The 20052-nt window shown below is 31.5% G+C and overlaps 1 protein-coding gene across 1 annotated transcript in view; it reads right to left on the bottom strand.

Moving 5' to 3' along the window:
• Window positions 1-1107, bottom strand: part of LOC123654167 (netrin receptor UNC5C-like) — an 80229-nt gene extending 79122 nt beyond the window's left edge. Inside the window, exon 1 of the mRNA XM_045590089.1 lies at window positions 976-1107. The gene's annotated coding sequence lies outside the window, so the exon portion shown is untranslated. The remainder of the gene's footprint in view (window positions 1-975) is intronic.
• Window positions 1108-20052: the final 18945 nt, after the last annotated feature.

Here is a 20052-nt window from a genome sequence, read left to right as displayed (position 1 = left end):
CCCCGTAAAAAAATCCTAGTCCTTTCTTAAATTTTACTTTGTATTAACAGATAACTATTATTACTACATTTTTATCCCTATAAAACGTCGATAAAGCGAATAACTGCCTCATATATCAAAAGAACGTAACATGGAAACAAATTATTTTTCACGTAGATTTTTTTCATTGGAAACTAGGTAGATACATATTCATTTTTATAACCCTGAAACCAGAACTTTTAAGCTTTTTATTATACAACTAGGTCGGCAAACAAGCGTACGGTTCACCTGATGTTAAGCGCTTACCGTGGCTTATAGATGCCTGCAACACTAGAAGCTTTGCAAGCGCGTTGCCGACCGTACCCCCAATCCCCCAGCTCTGGTCACCTTACTCACCACAGGGAGATAACCATAGTTGAAAGCTGTATTATTTAGCTGTGATCAGAAGAATCGAGGTACATTCTCATTCGGGCTGCTCTGGTTTTTGAGCAGGATATTACCTGCTGTGCCTACCTGATCTAAAAACGATATGTGATATTGTACTTTATATTGTTAAGTTTTGAATATTATCTATTCTATAAATCTTAAAAATGTAAATTGACATAGTTATTTGTTACAAAAGCCGCTCACTGAATTATAAAGTGTAATTAATGAAACAGGTGTACGTACAAACAATAAGTACAAGCAAAAAATATGATTGTTATGAATCTGAATAAACGACGTCTCATTAATATTAATTAAAACATTTTTTGAAAGACAAACTTAGTTTTACTTTGTAATTAAGCTTTTTTGTTTTGACTATGAATCTTTGTAAGTCAACTTTATTTTTTGTTTGAACAAACTTATCTAAGTTGGTATACGATCTGTATATTTTAGATTATGTATTCGTGTTCGAGCTTTGACGAATTAAAAAGCCAGTCGTCGTTTTTTTATAGTAAACGTCAGTCATAATACCAACATCGATTTCTATAGAAATAAAACAAAATAATAACTCACAACATAAATAAAAAATCCGAATCGTGCGAGCACTTCGAATTAATAATCCACAGAATCCTACGTATTCAGTAAGTTATGGTAAACAGTTCTATACACATCACACCGGTAACAAATCAAGTTTCACTTCACCTATGCAAATCACACAAATGAAAACAGTTTCCACAAATTCGCGCTTACGAGAACGTAACAGATCGGCAAGTCGCACGTCCGACCCTCGCCGATGTCGCGTTTCGACTGACTTAACTGCTCCAAACAGAGGGGAATTCGGAACGGTGGGGGTAGGGACGCGGGAAAAGGGAGACTTAAAACTCGAGGAGATAACTTTTGATCTTTTTGGTACCGAAGATTTTTAATGACACACTCACATCTGGATATTCGACAGAAAAAGTGCACGTCAGCCCTAAGTGTTAATGCATGTCAAGGGCTTAGTGGAAACGATGTGTTAGAAAAAGTAAAGCGAAGGTTGCGGATGACATGTTTAAAAATAGCTTAAATTAAGTTGAAGATGAACTAACAATATAGATCGATTGGTTAAGTGTGGCAATATTAGAAACAAAAAAAAGGTTTTAGCCAAGATTAAAATCTCTTCATACGAATATTGGATGCCTGAGATGGGATATTGCGTCGTATTCTTTCGTATTATTTTCACATCATCGCTGTCTTGGGGCAGATATTGCACAAGACGGTTTTTGTCGTAGCCCCGCACATGTCAGGGGTAACACAAAAGGCTAAGGAACATACGCATACGAGCAGGTACGAGGAATCCCGACCCCGCGTCGAGTTACAACGGATTCATAGATTAATGACGGGAACATTGTGAAGTTAAGAACCCAAAAATTTACAACTGCATTGTGTTTTATTTTCAACAATAGGGCACAATAGATCGGATCGGCTTCTGTTATTAACGTATCGTTTATCGGTTCCCTGATTCTCTCACTTTGAGTAATACGAGATGTATTATATTTTTAGATTTCTTTATAAGTATTTTGTACAGATGTTTTGAGGGCGGACCGTTAACTAGCTTACAATCACATCTTCCTCATGATATTTGTAACAATTTCTAATGCGGTATTTGAAAACTGGACACTAATATTTATTTATTTAATGCACGCCGCGAAAAGAATGTCTCGCTAAGTGTACAACAAAGAAGTATCATTAAAGTTTATTTATTATATATATATGTATATTTCGATTACATATTTAGTAATAATCTTCATAGTCTTAATAAAAATACAAGAAAATTTTCTCAAGCTGCTGGCGTACGATTTTTTAAGAGTTCATTACTCAACGGCACTCTGGAGTTCAACCGTCATCTGTCATCGTCGCTGTCTGCGGTGTACCTTTGTCTCTTTATCTTCATCATCAAAAAAAAAAATACAATCAATTAGAAAACAATTTTGGCCTAATTTAAATATGGAACAGACGTCTGAGAGTTAAATAAAAAATGTTTGCCTTTTATCTTGATATAAAAATTCATACATATAAAACTATAAAACTATAACTATTGTATTAGTATCAATATTGTCGTTAGACTTAAAAAACTTAAACAAAATTAATAAAAAAATATTACTACTTACATACATTCAAATTTAAAACGTAAAGGAAACCACATAATTAGCTATCATTATATCAGTAGGTACAGAAAAAAAATTGTTACTACTATATCGACAAGCTTGAAGCTTGTCGATATACCTAGTAGTAACAATTTTGTCGATATAGTAGTAACATGATATCATTATCTCTATAAGCTAATATCGTCAAATAATAATGAAAAAAAAAAAAAAAACATTGAGAATAAAAATTTAAAATTAGAACATAAATTAGTGTGACTTTAGATATGGAAATATTTTATTCATTTTTCTACATCTTAGTTTCCTAACTTTGATCACCAAAAAAAAAATTAAAAAGAAAACTGAATTCGAATTTAGAACAGCAAGCGACCACGCAATTAAACAGTAGTTGAAATAAAAGCTCCGTAGTCTAGTAATGAGTAATGTTCGACCGTTCATTACTCAACGACGCCCCGCAGTTTACCCGTCATCTGTCATCGCTGTCTCAGCGGCGTTGTCTATAATGGCCCTATGCTCACTTATCTAGACATTCGAGTGTGAAATGCTAAAATTTAGATAACGGTCGGTATTTGTTTGTACGCTTGTACAAACGAACTCATGTTTAAAGGGTACCGCAAAAGTGTGTGCGTCACTATTAAGTGTTGTATGAATATTCAAGACGATGACGTTGATGGCGGATTGTTAGAATGTATTGATTGGAACTTTTGCTGCGAACGAATAAAGTGTAATAATATAACTAACTTACCTACCTACGTACATACCTGCGTGAAATTATGGTGAAGATTATTATAGTTATGCTTACATGGGTCTCATCATGATGTTTTATAGCACAAGTGATGATAATTAGATCCAACTAAATTGCTGGAGTAATTATTTAATGTTCAGTTGAAAATTTCATAAATAGTTAAGAAGATAAAACAATCGTCCAGTAGGACGTTTACAAATTTTATCCGTTAAATTAAATTCGAAGTTTTTATTACAAAGAAAACTAAAAATTTTAATGTAGTTAATGTAGGTACAAACAGGAAAAAATGAACACGGTAATTTATACACGTGCTTAAGACAGAAGATGTAGGTACAAATAGATAGTTGAAATTGGTGATTTCAATTGGGTCCAACATTGGTCTTCATGACTAAATTCTACTAGAATATTATTTTCGAAAAACCTTTTTTTAGAGTTAAACTCGTTTTTATGTCAATGGCATGTGGTATTTCAGTTAAAAATAAAAAATAACGTCAACCAGAAAGCGAATTTTATGTTAACTGCTCAACCCCTTTGACACGCTTTTTATAAACCCCGGGTGGTGTTATTTTTTTGTCAATCTTAACTACTTATGATTTTACAGCTCTCTCTCAACTGCTGGCCATATGCGTGCAGCCGCCGAGATCGCAATCTGTAGCCGCGAGGGATTTATCACCTTTATTCGTGTATTTAAATTTCATCATTACGACCGATAAGGATTTTACAAGTTTCAGTTTTTTTTTTTTGGAAATATCTCGGTGTGTTTTACTTTATTCGGTCTTAAAGATCTCTACTGATATGGGCAATGTAATTTTTTTCCTTACTTTTCCTTTTTTTTTTTACTTTTTTTTTTTCTTTTTTTCCTTTTTTTTTGGTAGGTATATGCCGCTCTGTCTTATTGGTTTAATATTGTTTATATTTTACATACATAAATTATAAAATGTTCATCTTTAATTACGATGACAGCTTAGCCTAAGCATTTTGTAAGTCAAAACAATTTGTCCAGAGTTGTGATTCAAAGGAGGAGAGCTGCCGGCATTCCACCATTCCATGCAGACATGATTTACAGCGCAATTATCTGTAAATAATTGTGTTTTTATACTTTTGCACATATATTTAACTTCATCATCATTCCAGCCTATACAGTCCACTGCTGGACATAGGCCTCCACAAGTTTACGCCAAAAATAACGTGAACTCATGTGTTTTGCCCGTAGTCACCATATTATATTTAACTTAATAATTTTGTAATTATTTAATTAAAAAAATTGTGTAATGTCATTACTTTACTTTCACATACTGAATAAGTTTAAAATCGGATGTTACTTCAACAACATTTAATAAATATTATATTATACCTAACGTAACTGTGGTACTATAGGTATAGGAAACTTTTGATTTTTCATTGTCTTACAGTTGACGGCCCCCAGTAGGGTAATAATCCTTACGTCAAACATCTTGTCATCAATTTAATTTTAGTCTGAACTGTATTTTTGTACTGTAATTTGAGGCAGCCCGTTCTACTGGAGGGCAAAAGTGCCTTCGTAGGAAAGATTAGAACTTAATTCGGTATCAATTGTTTATGATATACCTACTACGACTACGTACATCGATAGGTACCAAAGGATAAAAAAAAAGAGTGTGCTTTAGACCACACGACTGAAGTAAAACTTTCTTAGCTTCATCTAACTTATATCTCACCCTCAACTTCTGTTCGCCTCACCTGATCACACATTTCGTAACGCTCTCGTCACGCATTCACCAGCTTACTCCGGAAGTCAGGTGTGCGTAAAGAAGTTTTGCTTCAAAACGTAGCATACCTTGACTAAAAACAATGTATAGGATAAATAAAAAAACAATTATGTTATAAATTTAGTCGACTGAAACAAAATTGAATTGTATCTACTATATCATAAAACAAGTTTCAAAGTCGTCAAATGTAATCTTTTTTATTATACAGATAAATTATCATCAGTTTCATTCACCATAAACGTAAAGGATGTCCGTCTGTCATCGATGCCACGGACCGATAACAAATATCTCTGATGTAATCGATATGTCATATTTTGATCAATTAAAATTCTTATTTCTTGTAATGGCGTTGTATTTAACATGGCGTCCACATATAGTCGGTTTAATATGGCGTTCACATTATGTTATGATGTGACGAAATTTATGTTTTCATTTTTTAAGGCTCTCTTTTTTCGATATAATTGTAAGATAAACGTAATAATTAAAAGACAAAGACTTAGTTATTTTTGTTTTGTGCCATTGATATTTGTGTAATACTAATAAGTTAAGACATTTTTTATTTGTATTTTTTAACATATTTATTAAATATAACTAGATCGGCAAACAAGTGTTCAGCACCTGATGGTGAGCGTTTACCGTAGCTTGCAGTCTACAACATCAGAAGAATCGCAAGCGCGTTGCTGACTCCATCCCCAATTAATCCAAGGAGACAAAACTGAGTGGACATTTGATCAAGACGACTAGTATCGAAATATCTGGAACCCAAAATGTCTACCAAATGACATATTAATATTCCTCTATATATATAAATCAAAGTGCCCAAACAAAATTTATTACTAACCTTTTTCATGTATCCAATATAAACAGTAGTTAGATCAGATCTCAATTATGTAAATATCAATCACGACTGGACAACATGATTACAGACTTATCTATTAGAATTAATCAAAATTACTAATTTCGAAGCTAAATTGGACATTCGAACGTTTTTCTTTTTAAAAACCGCAAAATATTCGGAGATAATTAAAAAGGATCTCCAGTGATTGCTTTCCTTTTCTTAAAGCGGGCATGCTAATTAATCTATACAAATTGTAGGCTCTAACCACCCTTCTGATTACTCCTGACCACGCTCGGTAGATGGTATCTATGGATTGCTTTTACTCGTTTTAACGAGACAAGTCTATGTAAATTAAAGTTATAAACAAACAACTTTAGTTGCATATCAAGACTTTATATTTCAACTTCACATTTGTCATTGATAAAAGATGTAATAAAAAATATAGTAATGAGCATTTATCTTTAAAATATGTCAGCGATTTCGAATGCTTATTTTGATGTGACAAATTAGATAGATTATTTCTTTATAATTTATGGATAGGAATACTTGTTTGATGAAAACATTTATGTTTCACTACTTGATTTGAAATTCCATGAAGTGGTTTTTTATATCTATTTTGGTATTTTTGGTAGTCAGAGAAAATATTTTACGTAGCTAATTGGTTCTGTTGATCTTAAACTAATTTTAATTTATTTTGTCTTTATTACATTTAGTAACAAATTTGTAGAATAGTTTTGGTCTAGAGATATTTTTAGTACACAACAAATTGTTGTTTAAATCGATTTTAAAACTGAATTGTATTTAAGTTCTCAGGATGAAGTCATTGCCGGATTCTATCCTATTGTTATGCAAGATGTGTTCTACCTTTACCCATCCGCCGTCTCGTGTCGGCGCACTGCTATCAGGAATTTCTTCACGCTCTGTGCATTGTGCCGCGCTATGACCAATTTGCCATGCTGAAAGAATTGCGGACATGTTCCGCTGAATTTTATTGGCAGTAGTGGCATTGAAAGCTTTTCATTCATACACTAAATTATTGGCTGTCGAAGAAATCGTTATTACAATTTGTTGGTTAGTACCTTTTTTTAAATTCATTTGTAATTTGATTAGTTATAATAAATAATAAATATCTTAAAACCCAAGGTCGTCTATTTCTACGGTAAGCAACTTAATGTTATTACTGATTATTATACTTAATTTTGTTATTTATCTCAGTCAAATTAAAATCAATTATTGCATATTTAAAATATTGAATATATTGATATTTTAATTAAAACATTTAAATTACTTCAATTACAATATTAAAATGTTTATATTTTATGGTTTAAATAATCGTTTAATTTGAGAAACATAAAATATTTAGAAAGATATCCATCACATTTAAATATTTTAAGCTACCGAGTTAAAAGACACCGTAATAAAAATACGTCTATAATCCGATTTTTTTTTTACCATTGAATCTAATGCTGCTCTAAAAAATGGTTTTAACTTTTTCTTCAACACGGACGCGAATGATTTCATTTGAAAGCTATCTGGCGGAATCATAAACAGTTAACGGTCAAGAAGCAGCAAGTCGTGACTGGATGTGATGCAACGCCATTGAATGTATAGTAAATTAAAATATAACTTAGGGGGCCGAGAAAGCGTACAAAATCGTATCGTAAGTAGGCCTTTAACCAATTGATACTGTTTGTTTAATGGAGGACTCACGAATGTATTAATATACATCGTAATTTCTATATTAAGCGTCTGAACTTTGAATTCCTATTGCTTATAAATTGATCCTATTTATAATGTTATATTATTTTATAGTAATTTAATTTAGTTATACTGACGATTGATTTTAATGGAATAATTAAATGAGTTCTTAAACAATCATAGTAGTTATGATTTGAAACTTCTGATGCCTACTTAAGACTTCAGTCACCTATCGATTATGGCGTCTACAGCGTCGCTGAAATATGGTTACAATTGTGGTAAGACAAAAGAGCCTTTATAATAAGCACATTAAAAATAAATATAACCCTACGCTCATACGAAGAAGCTCTTCCCAGCTATGGGACGTTACAGACTGATCAGTTTCAGAATATATAGGTAAGTCTGTGTAACCGATACACCAAGAAAAAATGAAAAGAATCAGGATTTAATTTATAGTTTTAATTTTTTTTTTGTAGTTTCCCGTCTGCTTTAATTTGAGTGTTTAAATTCAAGTTCAGTGATTTCGTAGGTATTTTATGCGATGCAAGCCAATTTCGAACCAATTTTAATCTTTTATTTTACAGGTACCTTTAGGGTGGTCCTCTATTAATCAAGTTTTGATAGAAATTACCTAAACTAATCTTAAGATGGAAAAATATTGCATCGTTTATAGTTTAATTATAGTCAGAATCATAAATTTGAAAAGAAATTGACAAGTTAATTCTTCATAGTCATTTATCTATATTTGATGATAAAAAATATTTATAAAAAGTATTATCATACATGATTGAGTACTTTATATTGTATAAGAATATCGGTACAAAAACATTTACTGTATAGATGCGAAGTAGGGGCGTTTAGTTAGTAATACATACTAATGTATGAATCACATTCAACGACCCTTCTATTAATGATATTTAGGGTCCATAAACACAATACACATACGAACACTGTAAAACATGTAAAAAAAGGTTTTGATAAACGTCGCTTTATGATAATTATTAATTTCGTCGCTTTTGTGTGTGTGCGTGCGAGCGTGCGTGTGTGTGTGTGTTTGTGTGTGTATGACTGTGTTCGTGCGTGTGTGTGTTTGTGTGTATCTGTGTGTATGTGTGTTTTTGCATTTTATTAATAAATGTTTATTAACGATTATTACTGATATATCAATAATTAACATTTTTAATCTGTTCATTGTAGAAAAGGTTAATTTAAACGAATATGAAATAACTATTGTAAAAGACCAACGTTTACTTCTCTCAAGTTTACCGTAACGAATATAAAAATACAGTAATCAGGCCCCACTGTGTTTACATGATTAATACTGTTACAACGTTAAAAAATAATGATGGCATCATTTATGTTGAATCTCATTATTTCCAGCCTTAAATCTCACCCATCACTTTCAACATTCATGCATATAATAACACCGACATTATAAAATTGCGTCGACTCTCCTTCAGGCCAATAGGTCTTCTACAGGCTTTTGTTTATTATTATTTATATGATGATAATTTTTAGATCTTAAAAACATATATACTTTTTTCGCAGAAAACACTCAACACACACACACACACACACACAGACACACACACACACACACACACACAGACACACACACACACACACACACACATGCTCATACACTCACACACACAAACATGCGCACGCACTTACACATAGATACAGATATACATGCCTCCTCTTCTGACTTTAGACCGTAAATCCCAGTACTGGTTATAGTCTCTATCTCTATGTTTGTAGGAAAAGAATTATACATACACCATATCATAAAATACTTACATAAGTCTTGACAAAGCCTTATAAATAAAAGTATGCTTTATTTTTGATATTTGTCACGATAAAAATCAATCAATTAAGTGTCAAAATATACAAAGATCATTTTAATGTGTGATTGGGTATAAACAAAAAAAAAATCGACACCTTTATCATTCTGACAGAACACAAGTTAACGCTCAATCACAAAAGTATCTCGTTGGCCTAAAATCTTGTAAAAAGCGAAGAAAACTGATTGCTTTCTGGCAGCCAGTTGCTAAGGCTACTGCGCAATTTGTCGTCGACTAAGTTATTACAGTTTAAATATTTGCATATATTTTGATTTGTCTACTGAATTTGTCAATCGGAGTAAGTTGTACCCCGCAGCCAAGTTGAACTGCAAATTGTAATATTGATGAAACAGATGAGCAATCCGAAATCGTTTAGGCTGTGGAAGTTTCTCGGTCAACAGCCGATTTCGCCTTAATTACTTGCAACTCGAATAATATCCCCACTTTCTCTTAGAATTTCAGCGAAAATTTCGTATTTCGGAATAACTAATATTTTACGTGACTTCGTTGATGATATCGCGCCTAAAGATTCCATTAGGCCCTTCAAGGGTTTTTTTTTCTGCGTCCCTTTGTTAAAAAGTACTCTTTCGTAACGGTTATGCTTTCCGTTTACACTCAAATTTTAGATATCCGCAAAAAAATGTTAAAGCTAAAAATAGATTATAGAATTCTAAGTGGAATTCGTAAAAAAATATATCTTTTAGAGCGGTCATGTTTTGTGTTTATTTATTACGCTTTTTTCTCTTCGTCGGAGTTTAGCAAAAAATGAGCACCTTTCGAATGACTACTTTCGTTTTTTGGACAAACATTTGAGGACTGTGGTTAGAATATGGGACGGTGGATAAAATAATTCTAATTATATATATATTGAATATTACACTCTTTACCGAACTTTGTAATCATAAGTTTGTATTTACTGTGATATAGTAAAATTAAGTTTTGATTCGCAATATATCTGAAATAATTTACCGCGTTAACCAATTTTCATTGCAATTTAGTTACAGTATCGAATTCGCAATGTCTATGGGGTGGGGTGAATCAAATTAACACGAACGTACTGTGGTTTTACGTTACTAATAAAATGGATTACTGTCTTTTGACGACGTTATTATCGACGCCGGTTTTATTAGTAATTGATACTTTACAAATAACTCGATGGTAGTTACTGTGAAGAATTTATGAACCAATAAATGGCTGAGACGTACGAAATATCGTTGTGTGGGTGAAACTGTAGCCGGGCGTTTGTTTGTGAATGTTTTACGATAAGTCAATGTATGGACCTATATATCTACAAGGACATTGCGTCTATATTGATATGTATATTTTGATAGCTCTTAAAGCATAAAACAACAGTATTATTTCTGTTCTCTTACGTTATTGTATGGTTTAACTGTATGAAAAATAAAAATTAAACTGTCATTTAATTTATTATTTCATTGGTGCCAATTAATATTGAATAGGTAACAATCCATTGTACAACAAAAAGTGTTTTTATTTGAATACGCTAATTTAGAAAATTGTAGAACAAATATGAACTAGACAGATTTATGTGACGCAAAAAAGTTTTAATAAAAACTATAGTATAAAGAATCACGTTGCAACTCATTACATAAGCGAGTGAAGTCAAGCGGGGTCCTCTAGTCAAGAATACAACGTGAAAGACAAATGTTGTCTCCTTTTAAACTTTCAAAAGTACTAGGGCGACATATTTCGTCGGAGGTTTGAATAATAAACACGAGCCCGCGGCACACGTCGTGTGCTACCGGTGCGGTCGACTCACGAACACCATTTGTCTAGCGCCTGGGGCCGTGCAATTTTGCATCCACCACGCCTACTAGCTCCTACACCACATTACACCGTTTCGAACGAATGATCCTTAGCACGGGATTTTTCCGCCAGCGACAGCGTACTGACGTTTGCATGCTCTCTCCTGACGGCTACTGACGGCCGAATAGTAACTTCTGTAAATGAATTATTATTGCTGGTTATTTGTTTTTTTTCAATTTTTATTAAAAGTATGAGAACCTACCTACGTTATTTATTCCAAAAATCTTTTAATTTTCTTAGCTATAGTATCTATACTAAAAATATATACTTTGGTAAAATGTCATTTTGAATAACGGTTCTCTCTGTTTCTTCTAGTGAAAAAATACATTTTTGAAATTATACTTTTTTTGGCGCGTAAGGAAAATAATGAGATTAAATTTTACGATAAACACACCATCACAAAAAAGCGACATCCCAAAGTTAGCTAGTCAACGAAGAAGTTAGCCACGTCAAGTTAGCTAACCAATGAATGCGCGCGCACACCGAAACGACACCCTGTAGTTAGCTAGTCAAAGAAGAAGAAGTTAGCAACGTGAAGTTAGCTAGCCAATGAAGTATAACTTCTTACGTGCGTATATAAGTACATAATTTTTTTTTTTTGTATTTAATCTCTCAAATATATTGGTACTAATTTCGTTCATAATTGAAATTGATCTTAAAAAAGTAAAAAGTAAAGCTATCTTCACAAAAGTTAGCATAAACAAAGTCCTAAGATTTTACAAATATTTATGATAGCAAAAACGGCCTTGATAAAAAACGAAATAATATTTCCGTCATGAAAATAAAAACGTGCCAGAATATTGTTTATGAAACGCGCTATTTGCATATCATCTGAAAGCTTTGTTAGCTGGAAAATTAGATTATCTTATACAATGCGATTATCCTTCAGTTTACAACGCTGTTATCGTATTCGTTTTGCGTTCTGTTTGACCTATATTACGATCAGATTGTACATATTTGTAAGTCACGCAAGTCTACCTTTAGGCGTCGAATTTGCGAACCGTTTGAAACTAAAAAATTTGTAGCACTCCGATCCAAACAATTACAAATATAATTTAGTAAGACGTATATCTTTTTAAAAGTATTATTTTTATTATTATATTTTTTTAAATTTGTAATTTAAAATATAAAGTAGCGTCTTCAGTTATGTTTCTTAGTTACTTTAGATAATTAGCTAAATATTTGATATGGGAATCGTTCCGATAGTGGTCGGATTGAGTGAAATTTTGTAGATACATGACGTATTGCAGGTTACGTCAATATGCTACCTATCATAATAATGTTTATTTTTATGCAATGTACGGCACACTGTAATTTCTAAGGCAGACTTTTTATTGTTAACAGACAAAATGTCAGCTTGAGCAAAATTTATAGCTATTGCTTTGAGCAATAGCGTGACAAATTGTAGCCTACTTCAACATGGTAGTATATTAAGGTAAGCATCACAATTGTATTTTTTATCTTTCAATTCTTAATTTAAATTTTACGAATTATAACTTTGGATTTATACACAATAATATATTTAGAATTAGGAAATCACCCAAACAGATCCCAGATCCCATACCCAGAATTATTTTGTCAAAATTCCATATTAATTAAAAGAAAAAAAAGTGTGTGTGAACGCACGTAGAAGACACTTCATTGGCTAGCTAACTTTTTATTCGTTGTAAGCTAACTTCTGGGTGTTGGTTTTTGGTGACAGTGTGCGCGCGCGCATTGAAAAAATTTACTCTCATCCTTTTTCCCTAACGCGCCAAAAGAAATTTAGCTTCAAAAAAACAACTTTCAAAAATAGCTGTATTTATTTTAACATTTTCATTGACAGCATAAATTTCCTAAGGACATGGTATTTCAATGGCAAAACTGATATAAACTTCAATAACGTGCCAGTGACATGGTAATAACCATCCTCCATTCTGGAGCAGACTCTTTCATTATTATAAAATATACCAGAATCAAAGTGCACAAAGTTATCAAGTGCTAATTATAAGGTACGTGCAAGACTCGACCTAGAGTATGGAAACAAGCACAACAATAAAACCATCACTTCATAAACAATAGTGGCTACAATTTTGATTCTAATGTATAAAGCAATAAAAGCGCTAATCGCTTGCCTGTGTCGAAGGATATGTGATAATATGTTTTCGCCTTGTACATTTCTATGTTGTACCTACTCGTAAAACGATCATTTGGCGGGACAGCTACAGGCCCATGGAGAGTCGAGATTAATGATATTAATATTTTACTGGGTTCAAGGTTTCTTACGGTTTTGTTAACATCGAATAGGGAATAAGGGCGAAATATTTACATGAGAACAGACATTAGAACTAATTATGTCAGGTTACAAAATTATTCAGATAACAACTTTTTTTTAAATTTTGATATTATTCAAATATAATAAGTATTTTTCTTTATCATAATAATATGAATACGAATCGATCATTTGGTTCATATTTTATGAAAAAAAAATTATTTCAAAGTTTTTCCTTATTATGTTTTTTTGTTAAGACGAACGTGACAATTTGTGTCGAAACATGCGTATTATCAAGTAGTGTCTTCAAGTAGTTCTGCATGAGAAGTTTACGTCTGGCAGTGATACGCTTACAGGGTCCGATTTCACGAATCGAATTAAATTGAAACTTTTTTTTCACTTTTCTCCTCATTTTATCCTCATTTTACTAATTAGTATTGCCTTTAATGTTTACAATTTCAAGTTTATGTGCGGAATATGTAAAATTATGCATGGTAACACGAATAGGTAGAAACATAGGCAACACGAATGAGTGAGCATCAACTCATCTGAGTTGAATGAAAATCTTCCAGCAGGTTGTTGATATTATTGTGTATTATTGTGTGATTCAATTTAAGTTCATAAAACTTGACCAATAATGTCTGTGACCACTCTTATCTGAATTACTAATTTCACAAACTACGATCCGAATAAAAAAATCAAAAGAAGTAAATAATAAAGTGTTATAAGAACTGGTTTGCAAAGCTCTCATTTAACATCAAAGTCAACTTAAAAGCTTATTCCACCGTACTTATTAATTACAGGTTAAATGTTGAAACTTGATTCTGAGGAGCCTTCATTCTGGATGCTATAATATAAATTAAAATCTATACATATTTTAAATATAGAAGTTAAAAATATTGATCGCAGTAATCAACTATATTCCTTGATTCGATCACTGAATTATACGGGTAGCAAAATTAACTTTAAATTGGAAAATAAAATAAAAATTACTACCTAAATCAGAAAGAAATAAAAGCCAGTTCATTCATCAGCCAGCCTCATTGCAGATCAAAGACTACGTCTCCAACAAAATGGAAGTTTTGTACCTATATGTATAGGTACGTATTAAGATCGGTTTTACGTACTGACCGAGGTATATAGCCCGGAGTCTCACAAGAGCAAATATCCAGATCAGAACGAAATATTTGCACAAATACGTACATATATCCTTGTGTAAATCTTTATATCATTTTCTTGCACAACCCAAGGTTGGCTGGTACAAATGCTAGAAGTATTAAGTTTGAAACAAAATGTATAAAAACCGAGTGGGACCCGAGAAAATAACCATTGTTAATAGATATTACGCTACTTACTAATAACATAACGGTCGTTACATTTTATTTATAAAATATATATTCTACTGCGGCAGTTTTAAACATGTGAAACGTTGCCGAGTGTTGTAATGCGCTTATAGTAATTATGGTAGATTATAACGCGATTATAACCTACTTTTGCCTAAAACATATTCATATATTACTTATTTCGTGTCACGTTATTATGGACAAATTGTCAAATACTTATAATCTGACAGATTTTAATTTAAGGTACGTCATTACGGTTAGCCGTAAATAACAGTAAAATAATTTAAATTAAATAACCCACACATACACACACATACACACACACAAACACGTTTTAATACTGTAAAAGTATTAATACATATCAATTTTGAATATATTGTGGATTTAATAGTTATATTAGTACTCTACATTAGTTTCTGACTATTTGTTGTAACACAAAAAATATATAATATCGAAAAAAAAAAAATTCTTCATCGCCACTAGAACAATCTTAAAAAAAAGAGAACAGAAAACATAAAAATAGACTAATACGATTAAAAACTAACGAGAAACGAACGAATAAAAAAAAATCCCAATTCCATTTCAAACTTCCTAAGTTCATTTCCAACTAAGACGTCATGTTAAAATTACAAAACTTTGACATTTATAAAGTACAAAAGACATAAGCAACGGATATAAAAATAAAGGAAAGGTTAATAAACAATCTTATATTTAGCCTGTTGTGGACGAAATAAAAAAATAGCTCGGACGTCAAATAAAACATCAAGAGTTAATCCCGAGGGACAAGCCTCGACTTGAAATATTATGATTTATTTAACTAAGGAAACAAATGCTTACAACTTGTGAAATATACGGAAAAGATGCGGAAAAATGTGTACAGAAATTTCTTTAGTATTTATGTCCTGTATGTAGTATGTTTTTCGGATTTTTTTTAAAGTGATTTTTGTGTTTTCATATTCAATAAAATTTTGACGCTTATGTTTTTTTTTGTGACATCATTTTAACTCACGGGAAATTAATTCATCAATCGTAATGCCATTGTGTCGCATTAATAATACTAATAAAATAGTACTCAACCGAATCATCAATAATTTTATTAGAATACTAGCTGTGCCCGCGTCTTCGTTCGCGTGGAATTTAAGAAAAAAGTTACTGTTCAGTTCGCAGAGTTATAAAATAAATAAATTTCTAAAATAAAAATAGCCTAAAATACTCCTTATTACATCAGCTATCTGCTAGTGAAATTCCCTTCAAAATCGGTCCAGCCGCTTAAGAGATTATTCGGAACAAACAAACAGACAGACAGTCAAAATTTTTAAAAAGTTATTTTAGAATGTACCGTGTATACATCTATATGCATTTAGTAAAAAGCGTTTATTAATATTACAAACAGACACTCCAATTTTATTTATTTGTATAGATGTATAGATGTTACTAACCGACTTTTTTAGCCCATGATTAATTATTTATTTGACATGATATCTTGCGCGTTGACTCTGGCGTTGAGTTACAGAGCTGTCAACATAGATGGATATTTCTTATTGGTTTAATTCCAAGAATGTTTATATCTAAGGTTTCCCTACTTTCGAAATAAGCAAATCTGCCATAAATAGGGGTATAATTTTATTAATCTAACCTAACCAAAGTTAATGATACATTACTAAATATGAACGTATATCTTGGGACAAAAGTCTGTCCAACTTACGGAAATGTATGACACACCGTAAATGGCGACCGTCACGTATTCTTTGGCGTCTGTTATGTACCAATTTTTCATTGTTGTAGATTTATATCCGACCCTTAGAGCTAATAGTGCCCTGAAATTGTCTTTCTTTTCCACTGAAGTCCGATTGGTCTTTTGTGAAAGTTTTGTCGATGGGAGTAAAGATTGCAAAAAAGAAACTTATTTTTCCTACTACATCTAATAAAGATGTAATTCGAAAAGTTCTTGTCAGATCTCAATTAAATTTAAATGGAATCTCATGACACGCGCCACCTTTCGATTAAAAAAAATGATCGAAAGTGGGCCACCCAGTCGAACGTTCTGAGATAAGATACATACATATTGTTATTTACACACAGTTACTATTTAATATTAACAATTATATAACAAGGGCCAAGATGATTTCAAGCTATTGCAAAACCGTAAAATTTAATATTTAGTAGTTTTGATATAATTTGAAATGATCTAAATTCTATAAAATGCTGGTTATAATTCGTGTTTATACAAAAACATACCAACAGTTATACTTCCACAGTTTTATAGCCGTACAAAAACTGGTAAGGATCCTTATGTTAATTTTTCGCCCTCGGCAGTGCCCTTGTTGTGGTTTCTTCATTCAACACATGTTCTTCGTAATATTATTATGTTTGGTGTTTGGGGTACATATATTTTTTATATAATCTTTTTATTAGATTTGAAAATGCTCCTACCGAGAAAATGGTCGCATAAAAAAGATTTTTCTTTATTGTTATCATCAATGTCAATTGCTTACTATCATTGTCAGTTATTAGTCCAAGTACTATGTTTGCTTAAGAAAGCCTGTTTATAGAAAAAAGTGAGCTAGTCATGGGACAGAAACATTAATCATTTTGACAAAAATATCAAATATATGCTTGTGAAGGACGCCTAGTCTTAAAATAAAGTATTTTTGTTTTATTAGGTTTAATTGAAATATTTGTAACATGTATGTATGGAGTAAGCCGTGTTGTTTTCTACTGTAATTTGATGAAAGTTGCAGTACTACAGCAGCTAGCTGACCCAACATTTTGTCCTACTGAGAACTTTTGAATGAGAGAATCTTATTCATTTTTTACTTTACTTTCGCTTATCACTAATATTGGACGTTTATTTTTTACATTGTTACATTATAGTTTTTGTAAGATTATATTTAACTTGTATTTATTCTCTTATTTATAAAAATAAAATAAAAACAGTAAGACACATGTGGATTTATCTTCATTTACGTGTTTATGTTTTGTCCAATAAATATTGCTTAAAGAAATAGAAAAAACAAATTAAAACCCCGCCGCGATGATGAAAATCTAAAACGCTATCCCTATGAAGATACAATAAATTTAAAGATTGAAAAACAATAATAAAAAAACAGACTCACAGAAAAAACAATACCATGCTAGGTTTCCCATAGACGTGCCATAAGGTTCAATCAATCAATGTCCCTAAAAATAAAAAGGTGGGCACATAACACGACCGAGGTAAACTTGGGGTATAACAAAAAAAAAGTTTGTATATTTTTTGTACCAGTGATTCGTTCCGAATGCCTATTAACGATTCTTTTTCGACTTCTACTTAGGACCGTTTTAAATCAGTTATTTGAAATTTTAAGTTTTGAAATATAACAATTTCGAATATGTCTTAATGGGGTAATGAATGGTATTGTAATGATGATGATGTTTTAGTTGATTCGTGTTTAAATAAGTAAATATAGTCATTGAATCGATTGGGAAATTAGTTTGTTCTGTAATGGTAATTTTGTGAAGCCTTTGGAGATACGAGTATGTTAATGTGTTTCGGGTATAAGTTTTTTTAAGGGTTTTAGTTTCTAAGTTTGATGTAAATATAAGTAAAAAATTATCAGCTTTTACTTTGTTTTAAATGTAATGTAAAATTTTAGGTTTATATTAAATGACATTGTAACAGTTTGAACTAAAAAAAATGTAGAAGCTAATTTTATGAAAATTAAAAATACAATTTACATCCTATTTTAAAAACTCAATACCAAATGGAATAAGTCTATTTAAATACACATAATAGTGTACACAAAATTCATTTTGACGATTGTTTGTTACAATTTTAAAACTGAATGAATCTGTATTATTTTCTCATCACGAACACATCATACTCGGCGACATTTCTCGAACGTAATAAAGAATTCTGTTATATATTCATGCATTAGCGAGCTTATATTACGAAATCTCATACCACGCCATTAAGAAGACGTTCTCATTTATCCTCACAGTCTCATCAAGACCATGTAAATGTCTTTGATACGTACTCACACGAGATCCCAAATAAAAATTATGATTACTTTCCCCTTTGACAAGCTCCATACATCTAGCACTTATTACGCTTTGCTGCGATCCTTGGAACGGATGAATATTCATATAAAGGGGTACATTTTTATCGCTATCCACTGACGCTTTATACCTGCTGAGTTCAGCTTTTAAGACAAAAACTCATATAATGTTAGTTTCGTTAGATACATAAGAATTCGTGAGTCCATCCCGACCATATATAGACCTACGAGGTTTGGAAGTACTGCTTGATTATAATTTTAAATCGCTGAATTCTTTGTAGGGGGCAGTTTTTAGGTTCTGATTATTGTATTCCTTATTTGTGTGGTTTTGCTTTCGAAATATATTCGATTTAATATTGTTTTTATATATTTTAAATTGGATAATTCCACGATTAGGTATCGAATGTTGAATGAAAAATTAAATGATTGTGCAAGCTCTTACCCGCGGCTTCGTTCATATTGTATTTTTTTTTTAATAAAAAAATATCCTATGTTACCTCTAATACCTAAAAAATATGTGTACAAAGTTTTAAGTCACGTGTTTTATTTAAAAATTAGTCTAAATTAAAAAAAAAAATGGACGATAACTTGTCGAATACCTTAAACTTTTATATTATTTCACTCTCATTTTTGATGATTTTGTTGATTTTTGATGATGACCTTGATTCTAGAATCAAGGTCATTAATTTTCTGACAGATCACGGTCGTTTAAAATGACAGAAATCAAATTACAAAGAAACAATTTGTTAGAGTGAATTTCATTAGCATTTTTATAACATTCAAAACCGCAGCTTTGTAATATAAATATGGATTACAAAATAATTAAACTTTGTTTAAAATAAGTTGCGTAAATAATGGGTTTCAATATATTTGCTATAGCAGTTATTGTAATGGTTTCACAATATATAAATGGCTATAAAAAAATATTAGTTTTATTAACATCGGTTGTAAGTTTCGTCCAAGGTTCATTTCGACTCATATAATTTGTGTTATCGCTCCATCTATTTCTGAACATCGTAAGTTTTTATTCACCTCTGCTCTTCACGACGTTGTTATTATTTATTTTCGTATGCTATTCTATCTGGATGGTAGCTTTGTTTTTATTTGGACGTAATTTTAATTTTTATTACAATGTTTATCGTGGATATAATTTTGTTCGAAACATTTAAGGCGTG

This window comes from Melitaea cinxia, chromosome 6, assembly GCF_905220565.1.
Source record: "Melitaea cinxia chromosome 6, ilMelCinx1.1, whole genome shotgun sequence".
Lineage (NCBI taxonomy): Eukaryota > Metazoa > Arthropoda > Insecta > Lepidoptera > Nymphalidae > Melitaea > Melitaea cinxia.
The sequence above is the reverse complement of the archived record's forward strand: the minus strand, read 5'-3'. Positions and strand labels throughout refer to the sequence as shown.